This window comes from Oryzias latipes, chromosome 18 (assembly GCF_002234675.1).
Source record: "Oryzias latipes chromosome 18, ASM223467v1".
NCBI lineage: Eukaryota > Metazoa > Chordata > Actinopteri > Beloniformes > Adrianichthyidae > Oryzias > Oryzias latipes.
This window is the reverse complement of record NC_019876.2, coordinates 19624119-19642104: the sequence shown is the minus strand read 5'-3', so window position 1 is coordinate 19642104 and position 17986 is coordinate 19624119.

Genomic DNA, 17986 nt, shown 5'->3' with positions numbered 1-17986 from the left:
TTTGAACAGGACCCGGTCTAAGGTGGACTCAGTGCGTAAAATGCGATAAAAATCAACCTATTTCACATTTTCACAAATCAGAGGAAGGTTTCACAAATCAGAAACTGTGTTTAATGTATTCTTCAGTATCTAAATCATAATTTAATCCAGGTTTGAGCAGTCTAGGTCCAGCGGTTTTTGAACCGGACCCCATCTAAGGAGATCTTAGTGCAAAAAAAACAGTGGAATGCTCCTTTAGTGCACTCGCAAATCGGAAGCTGTGAATCGGAAGCTAACTTCAGCGTCGTCAACAACAGGTTATATGACAGAGACCAGGGGCCTGTTTCAGAAAGGAGGTTAAGTGTAAACTCTGAGTGCGTTAACCCTGAAATCAGGGAAACCCTGGGTTTTCCGTTTCAGAATGGGAGGTTTGTTAAACCAGAGAAAGCAGAGTAAGTCAAACCCGTTTCTGAAAGAGAGGTAACTTATACTCGGAGTCAGTGTCCATGGTTACTTACGCTGTGAACCTAACCTGGTCGGGAGCAGGTTTTATTCCCTAAACTCAAGGTTTCTGCCGGTCCCCTCCCCTTTTTAAAGACGAAGCGGTATTTTTCGCTTTAACCTTCATTGCCCAAATTTCCGTCACACAGAGACGGTCTAAGTGACAACAATGGCTTGTCCTTTTTTGGAGGACCCAATAGACGAGGAGGCTGCATTAATTCCTAGAGAATTACATTTACGTCGTGCGAGGATTTTGAGAAGACTCGATTTTTTGTCATTTCCCCATACGTTTTTGTTTGAGCGTTACCGTTTTTCGTTGCAGTCAATTACATATATACAATGAAAACAACATTAGGGATTGCTATGTAGATGTTTCATATGTCAAATATTGTCAACAAAGCCTACATCCATGACATGCTCATATTTGACCTGATTGAATTATGTTTTTATACTTCATTTTTAGCTGCTGCCATGTTCTTTTAATTCCTGCAGGATTGCGTCTACATGAAAATTAAATCAGGGATATTGAATTAGATTAATGTAACAATTACTTTTTGGAAACACAATTTGCTAGTACTGCTTACTTTCTTAATCCCATATAAACCTATCCCACTTGACCAATACAAGGGTAGTGTTGCAGCGTGTGTGTGCTGAGCGGGGTGCAGGTGCGAGTGCAGGTGCAGATGGGGGGGGGGGGGGGTGAGCACGGAGCGGAGGTGTGTGCGTGGAATATATTGTGTGTTCGGAGGACGGAGCACTTAGTTAAATAAAGAGAAGGTGTCATTCCCAGAATAACTGTTTTGGAGTCATTCTTTATCCGCTCTGGAGGTTGAGGGTTTCGAACGGGAAGTGAACCCCGAAGGAGAATTCCCTTCGGCCCTGAAGGAAATCTCCCCTGCGCTTCTGACCACGGTCGGTCGGAAAGACGAGAGAAAAGAAAGGAGAAGTCTTCGCGCAGCGAAAGGTTCAACAGTAGACAAAAGTTCACTTTTAAAAACACAATTGCATGTATTAATATTAAACTGACCAACGTTTGCAAGAGGGGAAGGTTAACAAAAAACACTGCTCTAAACATTACCGACGTTAAATGCATTTTCCCCCCAGATTGGTTCTGTACACTATGCAGCATTTCATGCAATTACACCAGGAATAACACTTCAAAAGTACACCTAAATATCGCCATTTTTTATTTCACTCCTTACGCTATTTAAAAAGTTATTACAGCCAATATTTTATAACAATGATTTAAATGCAAACTTAGGCATTAACTTGAGCAGCTATGTTTTCCCACGCTAACTGTCTCTGTTTTGCAGATGCAGCGGTGTTGCTTTTCTTCTGGAATATGTGCTCATATTCACTGTAACTCTGCAGCAGCACATCAAGTTCAGCTGGCGAAAAATACGCAGACCTCTTTTTTTCACGGTTGCCATGGTGACTCGTGATATCTGCGCTCCATTGATAATGGCTTCTCATAGTCGCGGTGCCCACGCTCACCTCCGAATCAGTCCACTCAGAGTTGATTGACCTAACTCGGACCAGCTTCTCTGAAACAGAAAACTCAGAGTTGTTAATCTCCCGATTGACCAACTCAGAGTTCAAGTTCAACCTCAGAGTTGGTTGAACCTCCTTTCTGAAACAGGCCCCTGGTCCTAGACTTCCCAGGTCCCCTACACCACAGTCATGTCATTTTTGATGTATTTTTTGATGTTATTTATTGTTGCTGCCACAGATAAATGAATTTCCCCATCACGGGATAAATAAAGTCATCTAATCTAATCTAAGAAGTCAATGGGCCTGTTTCAGAAAGGAGGTTAAGTGTAAACTCTGAGTGCGTTAACCCTGGAATCAGGGAAACCCTGGGTTTTCCGTTTCAGAATGGGAGGTTTGTTAAACCAGAGAAAGCAGAGTAAGTCAAACCCGTTCCTGAAAGAGAGGTAACTTATACTCGGAGTCAGTGTCCATGGTTACTTATGCTGTGAACCTAACCTGGTCGGGAGCAGGTTTTATCCGCTAAACTCAAGGTTTCTGCCGGTAGACGAAGCAGTATTTTTCGCTTTAACCTTCATTGCCCAAATTTCCATCACACAGAGACTGTCTAAGTGACAAGAATGGCTTGTCCTTTTTGGAGGACCCAATAGACGAGGAGGCTGCATTAATTCATAGAGAATTACATTGACCTCGTACGAGGATGTTGAGAAGACTTTTTTGTCATTGCTCCATACGTTTTTGTTTGAGCGTTACCGTTTTTCGTTGCAGTCATATGCAGTCATCCTTTCTGAAACAGGCCCCAGGGGCCCCAGGGGCCTGTTTCAGAAAGGAGGTTCAACCAACTCTGAGGTTGAACTTGAACTCTGAGTTGGTCAATCGGGAGATTAACAACTCTGAGTTTTCTGTTTCAGAGAAGCTGGTCCGAGTTAGGTCAATCAACTCTGAGTGGACTGATTCGGAGGTGAGCGTGGGCACCGCGACTATGAGAAGCCATTATCAATGGAGCGCAGATATCACGAGTCACCATGGCAACCGTGAAAAAAAAGAGGTCTGCGTATTTTTCGCCAGCTGAACTTGACGTGCTGCTGCAGAGTTACAGTGAATATGAACACATATTCTGGAAGACAAGCAACACCGCTGCATCTGCAAAACAGAGACAGCGTGGGAAAACATAGCTGCTCCAGTTAATGCCTAAGTTTGCATTTAAATCATTGTTATAAAATATTGTCTGTAATAACTTTCTAAATAGCGTAAGGTGTGAAATAAAAAATGGCGATATTTAGGTGTAGTTTTGAAGTGTTATCCCTGGTGTAATTGCATGAAATGCTGCATAGTGTACAGAACCAATCGGGGGGGAATGCATTTAACGTCGGTAATTATAGGACTTTTTTGTTAACCTTCCCCTCTTGCAAACGTTGGTCAGTTTAATATTAATACATGCAATTGTGTTTTTAAAAGTGAACTTTTGTCTACTGTTGTGTTGAACCTTTCGCTGCGCGAAGACTTCTCCTTTCTTTTCTCTCGTCTTTCCGACCGACCGTGGTCAGAAGCGCAGGGGAGATTTCCTTCAGGGCCGAAGGGAATTCTCCTTCGGGGTTCACTTCCCGTTCGAAACCCTCAACCTCCAGAGCGGATTAAGAATGACTCCAAAACAGTTATTCTGGGAATGACACCTTCTCTTTATTTAACTAAGTGCTCCGTCCTCCGAACACACAATATATTCCACGCACACACCTCCGCTCCGTGCTCACCCCCCCCCCCATCTGCACCTGCACTCGCACCCCGCTCAGCACACACACACTGCAACACTATCCTTGTATTGGTCAAGTGGGATAGGTTTATATGGGATTAAGAAAGTAAGCAGTACTAGCAAATTGTGTTTCCAAAAAGTAATTGTTACATAAATCTAATTCAAAGTCCCTGTTTTCATTTTCATATAGATGCAATCCTACAGGAATTAAAAGAACATGGCAACAGCTAAAAATGAAGTATAAAAACATAATTCAATCAGGTCAAATTAGAGCATGTCATGGATGTAGGCTTTGTTGACAATATTTGACATATGAAACATCTACAAAGCAATACATATCTAATGTTGTTTTCATTGTATATATGTAATTGACTGCAACGAAAAACGGTAAAACTCAAACAAAAATGTATGGGGAAATGACAAAAAATCGAGTCTTCTCAAAATCCTCGTACGAGGTAAATGTAATTCTCTATGAATTAATGCAGCCTCCTCGTCTATTGGGTCCTCCAAAAAGGACAAGCAATTCTTGTCACTTAGACAGTCTCTGTGTGACGGAAATGTGGGCAATGAAGGTTAAAGCGAAAAATACCGCTTCGTCTTTAAAAAGGGGAGGGGACCGGCAGAAACCTTGAGTTTAGCGGATAAAACCTGCTCCCGACCAGGTTAGGTTCACAGCATAAGTAACCATGGACACTGACTCCGAGTATAAGTTACCTCTCTTTCAGGAACGGGTTTAACTTACTCTGCTTTCTCTGGTTTAACAAACCTCCCATTCTGAAACGGAAAACCCAGGGTTTCCCTGATTTCAGGGTTAACGCACTCAGAGTTTAAACTTAACCTCCTTTCTGAAACAGGCCCCAGGTTTAGTTGAAGCTTAGTTTGTTTTCAGAGAGGTGAGGCAGCATGACGTGTCCATTTGAAGATAATTTAGTGGATGAAGAAGCTCAGATAATCCTTTTCCACCGTGAGAGGGTGATAAGACCACATATGGATGTTTGAAAGATACAAATTTTTACATTGTTGATCTAACTTAATTATTTGCTTCAGTGAAGATAATTAAAAATATTTTTTTTTGTTAAGTCAGTTTAAAAATAACACGTAGTTTTCAGACAGTTATTTTACTTTCATTCAAATTAATTCAATTAAGTAAGTCTAACTTTGGTGCTGCTGTTAGATCGGCACCACAAGGGATTGTGGGATACCATTCCCTTTGCCTGTCTGGACGGATTTGGGTTTAAGTGTGGCTTTTTGACCAAAGGTGTTTAGTTGTTTAGCTGTTTTACTATGTTTTGCCGAGTTATTTTGTCCTACTTTGCTTAAGTCTCTGCACCATGAGTGAGAGGGAGGGAGAGGATGATGAGTTTATATAGCACCCCTACAATCTACTGTTGTAATGGTAATGTGGAAAATTCTTAAATGGAGGTGCGGATTATTGCGTTTTTTTAATTCTTGTAAAAATGAGTATATCTGCCGGCTCAAACTAAGACATTTGAGAGTTCAAGAATTATAATTCATTAAGATGGAAAAAATATTAATTGAATTGGAGTAGTATGACATTTAGTTAAATAAATATGTAAATTTGAGTTGTATAAACAATTATTGAGTTTTATAGATGTAAGAAATTAGGTTGAATAAATAATTAACTAAATTACTTGTTACCAATAGAAGTAATTCATTTAAGGTGGCAAGATTGGATAAGTTATATATATATGCGTCACAAGGAAAATGGAAATAAGATCAGAAACTCGTGCATTTACTTTGTCTGTTCTTCTACTACAAGCAGAAACTATTTCTTTTGCTGATGATGAAGCCGTATTCCTTTTTTGATGGTCGTATAATCTTCATATGCCGTCTTTAATCTCTGACTCCGTCTCACTGAAGTATAGCGCTCTCTTTTTTTCACCACGCGTTTCCATGGTGACTTTGGAAATCGGCGATCCATTGAAAATGTCTTTATGTACTTGACGTGCACGCTCATTAACCCAGGGTTACCAAGTCGAGCGTAATTACGCCAACTCATATCCGGTCTTTTGGAACCGACATACCCCGAGTAACCAAGTTCAGGCGGATTTCAGCCGCCTGAACTTGGTTACAGGGTTAAATTCAGGGTAGTTTAAACATGCTTCCTGGAATACCCTCCTGTGCTGCTACTCCAGTGTTTGGATTCTGAATTTGACTGCTCAATTTTTGTTTTTTATGAAACATTGGCATTTAAGGCCACCTACATTATTTTTTAGCCAACTTGATATACAATTAGTCCATTCAGGGAAATGGAATATAAAGAGAATATAATTGTTCAATCAACAAGTCATTATTTAAATCAAATAAGTATGAATCTTGTGATCTTGTTTTATTAGAGCCCTAAATTTTCTGTGAATAACAGCAATCAAAGAAAAGAAGAATACTCTTTTCCATAAAAAAAAGGAAAACAAAACTACTGGAAAGTAGCATCAGGCGTGTGGCAACATATCTGGGCAGCTCTATCCTTTTGTGCTCCTTACTTTGCGTTTTTTAATATTTTCTTCCACCTTATGTGTGTTTTTTGTATTTTATTAATATAAAATAATATTGATTCTGCAACAAAGGACAGGAACATCATTACTTTTGATTTTTTTGTTTTATTATCCGTGTTAGCTGTTGGCCGAGCTGAGATTCTCCTCGCTGGAAAGCCAGATTTTCCAGCTGAAATATGGAGGATACAACGAGGCTGCAGAGCTGGAGTTAAACGACGGGAGAGAAGACGGAGGTACAAGCCATATTTACCATCTGTTATTATGGGAAACGTCCGCTCTCTCTCTAACAAGCTGGACGACCTAATGGAGGGACAGTAAAATTCTGGACCTTTCCATATGCTAATGTCAAAAATGCATATACATCTGCCCCCCTACCCCCTTTAGGACGCTCTGATCACAATCTGGTCCATCTCTCCTCTGCTTACACTCCAGTGGTGAAACAGCAGAAACCGCAGGTCACAGATCTGGACTGAGGAGGTAACAGAGCGACAAAAGGACTGTTTCAACACCACAGACTGGGATGTTCTCTGCAGTCCACATGGGGAGGACATTGACAGTCTCACCAACTGCATCACGGACTATGTTAATTTTTGTGCGGAAAACACAGTGCCAACAAAAACAGTGCAGTGTTTTTCCTACAATAAGCCCTGGGTCACTCCTGAGCTGAAGACCCTCCTAAAAGAAAAGAAGAGGGCTATTCTCTCTGGGGACAAGGAGGAGCTGCGCAGAGTACAGAGGGACCAGAAATACAAGATCAGAAGGTGCAAAGACTGCAACAGGAAGAAGCTGGAGCAGCGCCTGGAACAGAACAATGTCCGTGATGTGTGCAGAGGTCACATCTCAGGCTACGGTGAGGCTGGAAATGGTCGCCAGGTGACAGGTGACCAAGCAAATGAACTGAATCCGAATTTGTTCTTTAACAGGTTTGTTTCTGCCCAGACCCCAGTCTCCACCAACACGGCCCCCTCTTCACACCTTTTCAGCTCAGGCGTCTCCTCCCAGCTGCAGCTGTGACCATCTCCCAAGCAGTCCACTCTGCCCTTCTTCCAACTGGAACAAAGGGACCTCCCCAACAACTTACAGCTCCAGACCAGCCTCCGTCCAACCACCCACTAACCCCCCTCTGCGTCACCCTGAACCAGGTTAGGATGGAGTTAAGGAGAACAAAGGCCAGGAAGGCAACAGGCCCTGACAACATCACCTCCAGGCTCTTCAGGGAGAGGCAGACCAGCTCTGTGAGGTGGTGCAGAAAGTACCAGTCCTCTGGAGGACTTCCTGCTTGGTTCCGGTTCCAAAAGTACCTTGTCCTATGGAACCGAACTACTTCAGACTTGTCGCCTTAACCTCCCACCTGATGAAGGCTATGGAGAGGATCATCCTCAGCCACCTCCAGCTCAGCACTGGACCCGCTGCAGTCCACCAGGCATTGGGCTGGATGACGCCATCATCTACCTGCAGCATCGGGCCCTGTCTCACCTGGAGGCCCCTGGGAGCACTGTGAGAGTAATGTTTTTTTATTTCTCCAGTGCTTTCAACACCATCCAGCCTTCACTACTGAGGAGGAAGCTGGAGGTTGCAGGTGTGGACCAACATCTTACTGCTTGGACCATCAGCTACCTCACAAACAGGTCACAGTTTGTGAGGCTGCGTGACTGTGTGTCGGATGTGGTGGTCTGCAGGACGGGGGCACCTCAAGGGACTATGCTCTCCCCACTCCTGTTCACCCTGTACACATCGGACTACACCTACAACTCCCACCACTGTCATCTGCAGAATTTCTCAGAAGACAGTGCCATTGTTTGTAGTTTGCCATCTCTCGGTCGGTGGAGTGTCCTTGCCCCTGGTGGAGGAGTTTAAATACCTTGGGGTCTTGTTCACGAGTGAGGGAAGATCGGAGCGTGAGATTGACAGGCGGATTGGAGCGGCGTCCGTAGTTATGCGGTCGCTCTATCGGTCCGTTGTGGTGAAGAGAGAGCTGAGCGGAAAAGCAAAGCTCTCAATTTACCGGTCGATCTACGTTCCAATACTCACCTATGGTCATGAGCTATGGGTCATGACCGAAAGAACGAGGTCCCGAATACAAGCGGCTGAAATGAGCTTCCTCCGTAGGGTGGCTGGGCGCTCCCTTAGAGATAGGGTGAGAAGCTCGGTCACCCGCGGGGAGCTTGGAGTAGAACCGCTTCTCCTCCACATCGAAAGGAGCCAGCTGAGGTGGCTCGGGCATCTAGTCCGGATGCCCCCTGGACGCCTCCCTGGAGAGGTGTTCCGGGCAAGTCCCACTGGGCGGAGGCCCCGGGGAAGACCCAGGACACGCTGGAGAGACTACGTCTCTCGGCTGGCCTGGGCACGCCTCGGGGTCCCCCCAGAGGAGCTGGAGGAAGTGGCTGGGGTGAGGGAAGTCTGGGCATCTCTGCTCAGTCTGCTGCCCCCGCGACCCGGTCCCGGATAAGCGGAGGAAGATGGATGGATGGATGGACATTGTGGGCTGTGTATCGGGAGGGGGGGGGGGGGGGAGGGGGGGGCAAGCAGGAGTACAGGGGGGTCATCACTGACTTCGTGGGCTGGTGTGAAGTTAACCACCTGCTGCTAAACACCAGCAAGACGAAGGAGCTGGGGCCTGTTTCAGAAAGGAGGTTAAGTTTAAACTCTGAGTGCGTTAACCCTGAAATCAGGGAAACCCTGGGTTTTCCGTTTCAGAATGGGAAGTTTGTTAAACCAGAGAAAGCAGAGTAAGTCAAACCCGTTTCTGAAAGAGAGGTAACTTATACTCGGAGTCAGTGTCCATGGTTACTTACGCTGTGAACCTAACCTGGTCGGGAGCAGGTTTTATTCCCTAAACTCAAGGTTTCTGCCGGTCCCCTCCCCTTTTTAAAGACGAAGTGGTATTTTTTGCTATAACCTTCATTGCCCAAATTTCCGTCACACAGACAGAGACGGTCTAAGTGACAAGAATGGCTTGTCCTTTTTTGGAGGACCCAATAGACGAGGAGGCTGCATTAATTCGTAGAGTATTATATTTACCTTGTACGAGGATTTTGAGAAGACTCAATGTTTTGTCATTGCTCCATACGTTTTTGTTTGAGCGTTACCGTTTTTCGTTGCAGTCAATTACATATATACAATGAAAACAACATTAGATAGGTATTGCTATGTAGATGTTTCATATGTCAAATATTGTCAACAAAGCCTACATCCATGACATGCTCATATTTGACCTGATTGAATTATGTTTTTATACTTCATTTTTAGCTGCTGCCATGTTCTTTTAATTCCTGCAGGATTGCAACTACATGAAAATGAAATCAGGGACATTGAATTAGATTAATGTAACAATTAATTTTTGGAAACACAATTTGCTAGCACTGCTTACTTTCTTAATCCCATATAAACCTATACCACTTGACCAATACAAGGGTAGTGTTGCAGCGTGTGTGTGCTGAGCGGGGTGCGAGTGCAGGTGCAGATGGGGGGGGTGTGAGCACGGAGCGGAGGTGTGTGCGTGCTATATATTGTGTGTTCGGAGGACGGAGCACTTAGTTAAATAAAGAGAAGGTGTCATTCCCAGAATAACTGTTTTGGAGTCATTCTTAATCCGCTCTGGAGGTTGAGGGTTTCGAACGGGAAGTGAACCCCGAAGGAGAATTCCCTTCGGCCCTGAAGGAAATCTCCCCTGCGCTTCTGACCACGGTCGGTCGGAAGACGAGAGAAAAAAAGGAGAAGTCTTCGCGCAGCGAAAGGTTCAACAGTAGACAAAAGTTCACTTTTAAAAACACAATTGCATGTATTAATATTAAACTGACCAATGTTTGCAAGAGGGGGAGGTTAACAAAAAAGTCCTCTAAACATTATCAACATTAAATGCATTTTCCCCCCAGATTGGTTCTGTACACTATGCAGCATTTCATGCATTTACACCAGGAATAACACTTCAAAAGTACACCTAAATATCGCCATTTTTTTATTTCACTCCTTACGCTATTTAAAAAGTTATTACAGTCAATATTTTATAACAATGATTTAAATGCAAACTTAGGCATTAACTTGAGCAGCTATGTTTTCCACGCTAACTGTCTCTGTTTTGCAGATGCAGCGGTGTTGCTTTTCTTCTGGAACATGTGCTCATATTCACTGTAACTTAACTCTGCAGCAGCACGTCAAGTTCAGCTGGCGAAAAATACGCAGACCTCTTTTTTTCACGGTTGCCATGGTGACTCGTGATATCTGCGCTCCATTGATAATGGCTTCTCATAGTCGCGGTGCCCACACTCACCTCCGAATCAGTCCACTCAGAGTTGATTGACCTAACTCGGACCAGCTTCTCTGAAACAGAAAACTCAGAGTTGTTAATCTCCCGATTGACCAACTCAGATTTCAAGTTCAACCTCAGACTTGGTTGAACCTCCTTTCTGAAACAGGCCCCTGGTCCTAGACTTCCCAGGTCCCCTACACCACAGTCATGTCATTTTTGATGTATTTTTTGATGTTATTTATTGTTGCTGCCACAGATAAATGAATTTCCCCATCACGGGATAAATAAAGTCATCTAATCTAATCTAAGAAGTCAATGGGCCTGTTTCAGAAAGGAGGTTCAACCAACTGTGAGGTTAAACTTGAACTCTGAGTTGGTCAATCGGGAGATTAACAACTCTGAGTTTTCTGTTTCAGAGAAGCTGATCCGAGTTAGGTCAATCAACTCTGAGTGGACTGATTCAGAGTTAAGCGTGCGCACCGCGACTATAAGAAGCCATTATCAATGGAGCGCAGATATCACGAGTCACCATGGCAACCGTGAAAAAAAAAGAGGTCTGCGTGTTTTTCGCCAGCTGAACTTGACGTGCTGCTGCAGAGTTACAGTGAATATGAACACATATTCCGGAAGAAAAGCAACGCCGCTGCATCTGCAAAACAGAGACAGTTAGCGTGGAAAACATAGCTGCTCAAGTTAATGCCTAAGTTTGCATTTAAATCATTGTTATAAAATATTGACTGTAATAACTTTTTTAATAGCGTAAGGTGTGAAATAAAAAATGGCGATATTTAGGTGTACTTTTGAAGTGTTATTCCTGGTGTAAATGCATGAAATGCTGCATAGTGTACAGAACCAATCTGGGGGAAAATGCATTTAACGTCGGTAATGTTTAGAGGACTTTTTTGTTAACCTTCCCCTCTTGCAAACGTTGGTCAGTTTAATATTAATACATTCAATTGTGTTTTTAAAAGTGAACTTTTGTCTACTGTTGAACCTTTCGCTGCGCGAAGACTTCTTTCTTTTCTCTCGTCTTTCCGACCGACCGTGGTCAGAAGCGCAGGGGAGATTTCCTTCAGGGCCGAAGGGAATTCTCCTTCGGGGTTCACTTCCCGTTCGAAACCCTCAACCTCCAGAGCGGATTAAGAATGACTCCAAAACAGTTATTCTGGGAATGACACCTTCTCTTTATTTAACTAACTTAGTGCTCCGTCCTCCGAACACAAAATATATTCCACGCACACACCTCCGCTCCGTGCTCACACACCCCCCATATGCACCTGCACTCGCACCCCGCTCAGCACACACACACTGCAACACTACCCTTGTATTGGTCAAGTGGTATAGGTTTATATGGGATTAAGAAAGTAAGCAGTGCTAGCAAATTGTGTTTCCAAAAATTAATTGTTACATTAATCTAATTCAATGTCCCTGATTTCATTTTCATGTAGACGCAATCCTGCAGGAATTAAAAGAACATGGCAGCAGCTAAAAATGAAGTATAAAAACATAATTCAATCAGGTCAAATATGAGCATGTCATGGATGTAGGCTTTGTTGACAATATTTGACATATGAAGCATCTACATAGCAAGACCTAATGTTGTTTTCATTTTGTATATGTAATTGACTGCAATGAAAAACGGTAACGCTCAAACAAAAACGTATGGAGAAATGACAAAATATTGAGTCTTCTCAAAATCCTCGTACGAGGTAAATATAATTCTCTACGAATTAATGCAGCCTCCTCGTCTATTGGGTCCTCCAAAAAAGAACAAGCCATTCTTCTCACTTAGACCGTCTCTGTGTGACGGAAATTTGGGCAATGAAGGTTAAAGCGAAAAATACAGCTTCGTCTTTAAAAAGGGGAGGGGAGGGGACCGGCAGAAACCTTGAGTTTGGAGAATAAAACCTGCTCCCGACCAGGTTAGGTTCACAGCATAAGTAACCATGGATACTGACTCCGAGTATAAGTTACCTCTCTTTCAGAAACGGGTTTGACTTACTCTGCTTTCTCTGGTTTAACAAACCTCCCATTCTGAAACAGAAAACCCAGGGTTTCCCTGATTTCAGGGTTAACGCACTCAGAGTTTACACTTAACCTCCTTTCTGAAACAGGCCCAATATTTGCTGGTTGTAAGCAATCAAAAAGAAACTGAAACCAGATTGAATGTGTTGCAATAGGATACATATAGGGTCTGTTAAAGAATGATTTGGTTTGGTTTAGAGAATTGTATTTTGTGAAACTTACTTTTTTTCTTCCAACGTACTTAAAAAGGCTTCAGGTATCATCCTTCTGCATTTTAGAAGAAAAAAATGCATGCTTATTTTAACCTTTGACAATAAAAGAATAAAAATTTCACACAGCACTTATTTCCTTTTGTGACATCTTTAAGGAAATATTGATCATCAATCAAACGTAAATGTATGTGTTAAGAGATTATTTGCAGACAAGAAGTCTAACCCCAGCAAATCAAATTGAAATCACATCCATTTTCAATTGATTATTCTGGAGCAGCATGATCAGAGTGTGACTGAAAAGGCAATGTGAGGTGGAGCTGGAGAGGGGGACTTGTACATGTGACTGAGGCCCAGCTAAAGTTGTGGAACCTAAAATGAATGTTTTGTTTTTTCAACATTAACACTTCATTAATATAGAGAAACTTTATGCCTGCATCAGAGACAGAAAGACCTGGATAAAAGTTAATTAACTCATCCTAAACCCAGAAGAAACTGAGGTCATTATACTAGGTCCTAAATACCTGAGAGATGCTCTGTCTGATCAGATGGTCTCCCTGGATGGTGTAAGTATAGCTTCCAGTTCCACAGTTGGAAACCTAGGGGTTTTTGTTTACCAGGATTTATCATTGAAGGCTCACATGTCTCAGGCTTGTAAAACTGCATTTTTTCACCTGCTTGCGCATCTAAGCTCTGAAATATACTAATTAAAAGTCATGGTGAAAAGCTCATCCATGCATTTGTCACATCTAGGCTGGATAACTGTAACTCTTTGTTAGCAGCGTGTGTGAAAAATTCCTGTAAGAAGTCTCCCGCTTGTTCAGAATGCAGCAGCAAGATTGTTAGCAGGAACTAGTAGAAAAGAATACATCACTGCTGTGTTAGTTTCACTTCACTGGCTCCCAGTTGATTCTAGAATTGAGTTCAAAATCCTCCAGCTAACCTATAAGGCCTTACATGTTGTGACCCCATTGTGACAACGAGCAGTTGTCACATTAAAGAAACAGGCAGAAAAGGTTAACTTACAGAGTTTATTAGTTTAATGCAGTTAAAGTGAAGCAGCAGCAGCAATGTTCTTCTAGGTCAGGAGTACCTGTGAAAGCACATAGATTTAAATATTTGTTTACACCTGCTGCATGTATGGCATGCCTTGTCTGATTGTGGTGACTCACCTCTTCTTTCTATATCAGGAATGGTCCGCCAGCAAAAGAGGTCCCTAAGGGTACAAGGACCTTATATTGGTTCCAGGGAGGGAACCAAAATCATTGCAAAGTTAACAGGGGAGATTTAGATGGAGTGAATTATTGAAATGTTTTAGGAACAGTCTGTGAATTCTATTTTTGCATGGGGAAATTATCTATTTTTATAGGGGTTGGGGAAACTTTGAATGTACATATTTTAATATTTTGTGTAAATAGATTATCTGTGGGAACCTTGGTGAATGGTAGCTCCCAAAGGTGAAATCCTATAAAGGTGGGAGTTGTAACCATTGGGAGGTTGTTGTTGGTTAGCAGTTAGAGCTCGGGGCATGACTGTTAGATGCCAGTTGAAGAAATTGGAAATAAAGTTTGAGCTAAAACCAAGTCCTGAGACTCCGCCAGTGCTTCTACCATGAGGATGGCCTCCGAGACTACGAGCTGAACGTGACACCCATCCTATATCAAAGACCTCATAGGGCCTTACCCCCCAAACAGAACCCCTCACTCACAAAATGCAGGACTGCTTGTGGTTCCTAGAATTTGTAAAAGCACGGTTGGAGGTAGAGCGTTTAGCCACCTAACCCCTGTTTTATGGAATAAGCTCCCAGCTCATGTAAGAGAGGCCGACACAGTTTCTACATTCAAAGTTAGGCTTGAAACCTTCCTCTTTGGACAGGCTTATTGCCAGACTAGCTAGTAATCAAAGAATTACTCTGATTATATTACTGTTAATTTTTTTAAATTAAACTTCACAATAACAATAATCCATTTATTTTAATTGTCAAATTAGACATTTCTAAATGAATTTCTCTACACATTTACCAGAGAGCTTTTTGAAAATGAAATGTCAAATACCATTTTCTTTATCATTTTAATTAAGTGACAGAATAAGCAGTGTTGAAGACTAAAATGAAAATGCATTTTGAACGATTGCTTTTTCATTTTAATTTTGAGTCAAAAAATGCAGTTTCATTTTGTAAATGAAAAAGCATTTCTGGTTTTGACTTTTATTTTTAAGAAACGCTTCCATAAAAATGGGACTATGGAACTTAATTGCTTTTAATGTAAAATGTATTAACAACCCTTTTAAGAGGAAAAAACATCTGAGGCAGTTAAAAACGTTGCAATGCGCTGTGCTCCGAGAAACACATCTTTTAGGAACAGAGCACCTCAAGCTAAAAAGTGAATGGGTGGACCAAGTTAATTACAGCTTCTGTCAAAACCATAGAAAATGAGGGGTTGCCATTTTGTTTAGAGATGTGTGTATTCTAACTGTGAAAAAGTATTTCAAGACAGAGAGGGACAATGCATACTTCATACTTCAATTAGAGAGGAAATACGGTCAGCAGAATATTTTCATTTTAATGATATTGGAACGGTCTCACCCTCGGTCAATGGGATGCAGCAAAAGCTACCATACGGGGAAAATTATTCTCCTTAGGTTCTAAATTAAAGAGAGATAGGCTTCAGAAACAGTACAAATTGAAACTGAAATAAAAATAAAAATTGGAGTTTGAACACAAACAACAGAGAAAACAAGCGATTCTTGACAAACTTAAAGAAAATAGAACTAAACTTGACGAGGTATGAACTTATAAGGTAGAAGGTAGCCTTCGATTTGGAAATAAAGCCAGTCGATTATTATCATTTCAGTTAAAAAAAAACACAGACAAGCTGCATAGTTCCTAAAATTAAACAATCCAATACCAAAATTGTAACTAATCTTAGAACTATATCAGAGATGTTTGCAAAATATTATAAACAACTATATAAAAACCAAGTCTTAGACCTTGTGCTATCCTAGGCACTTCAACATTGGGAGTTGGGTCATCTAGACCAACTAGACAGTGCGCTGAACCTTTTTTCTTCAATGATTTGTGAACCTCACTGGTGTCTATGGATTACATGAAATCTTTCCACCTTTATCCACCTTTGTCATGGTAGGGAAAACATGTCAATGTAAGGGTGGGTTCATCTAAGATAGCACAAGGGTTAAATGGAAAACGAGAGAAAATCGAGGAGTTTTTGACAAAGTCTCAATGACCAAATTAACACCAGAAGAGGCCTCTAGATTGATAGAACCTATTGGAGAAGAAGAAATTAGAGTAACATTAGGCAAAGTAAAACAAAACAAGTCACCTGGAACGGATGGGTTTGCTGGAGAATTCTATAAAATATATGTAAATGAGCTGACTCCCGTACTATGTAAACTATATGTTTTAGATTCTGCGAGCCCTCCAGAGTCATGGTCTGAAGCTATCATCACGGTTTTACATAAGGAGGCAAAAGATCCACTGCAGTGTTCAAGTTATCGAGTATCGAGGTAGTAAAATGGATTAACCCTTGTGCTATCTTAGATGACCCCACCCTTACATTGATGTGTTATTCATACCATGACAAAGGTGGATAAAGGTGTGGAAATATTTCATGGAATCAATGGACACCATTGAAGATCACAAATCATTGAAGAAAAAAAGTTCAGCACACTGTCTAGTGGGTCTAGATGACCCAACTCCCAACGTTAAAGTGCCTAGGATAGCACAAGGGTTACAGTGGAACAAGGTGAAACTAAAAGGGTCTACTCTTCCATTTATTGACCTAAAATCCGTCAGCATAATTAGAATTGGATATAACTGGATCAAACATACTCTAAAGATTTGGACTGTAGTTAAAAAAATTCCTTGACACAGGGTAAATTTCCAAACCAATGATTACTGTTAGTAATATAGGCTTTCCGCCTTCAACGTGGGACCACGACTTTATGACATGGGCCACTAAAGGCCTTAAAACTCTTAACCAGCTGTTCAATGGAACAGAATTTGAGTCCTTTTCACAGCTTCAAGGACAGTTTGGTCTTCTGCCGAATGATTTTTATAAATATCTACAAATCAGGCATTACATCACGTTTTCCAACTTGCATAAGAGACTAAACTGCTGCCAGATAGAATACATATAATATCAAAGAAAAGTGGGAATTAGAATCCAACTGCATTATAGAAGACGAACAACGGGACACATTGTGTGAGGACAGTCATAAAGGAATTAAACGCCAACTATGGAAAAAATTTAACTGGAAAATCAAAATGCGGTTCTTTCACACCCCTCTGATGACCTCTAATTTTACCAGGGGTTTAACCAAAGCCCAATGCTGGATGCGACGTGGAAAAACTGGAGATCATACACGTATTTTCTTTGACTGCCCAGTTATTAGTGAATTTTTGAAAAATATTAAGACGGAGATTGAAACAATTGTAAATCATGACATTCCTTTGAGTACCCTATCATATTTGCTTGGTGTATTCCCACTTTGATCCCGATCAAATATATATACTATATATATATTTACTATTGGTCGCTAAAAAACCATAACAGGAAATTTAAAAAATGTAACATCACCGTCTGTAATGGAATGTAAACAAATAATCAAATACATTTAGTCGATGGAAAAAATGAAAGCACCCCTACAACTAAATACAGATGTCTTTGAACGTAGATGGCACACGGTAAAACTTTATTTGGGGTTGTGACTGTTCTTTGTACCTTTATTCATGGTTGTACAAGTATCTTTTTAATTGAACTACATGCCTCATCTTGCCCCGATGCAGTTTTTTTGCTTTAACTAGAAAACTTACAGTACACTATATTGGATGTGGACTTATGGTTGAATGTGTCTCAGGGAATTGTTGTTCGTTATGTGTTGTGATGAGAAAACAAAAATAAAAAGTTCAAAAAAAACATATATAGTTGAATTTAATTGAATTTAATTAAAATCCAGCAATCCAAAATGTGCTGCTTCATAGTTTCTTGAGGTACATTTGTAAATCACCTGTGCCATTAAACCTGCTGATTCCTTTATAAGTTCATCACGTGTCTAAAGCTGGTGGGAACATGCAGAGGTTTTGTGACCATAAAAGAGTCAGTATAAACAAAGCACTCTTTCTGGTGTTTGAATTGGATTGAAGTATTACACAGAACCAGAGTCATTGTCAGAGTCTTCACCCATCACCAGATTGTATTCACTCCATCAACCCCTTGACCCTGAAGTGAAATTTGTGGGGATGGAAAATGGATGG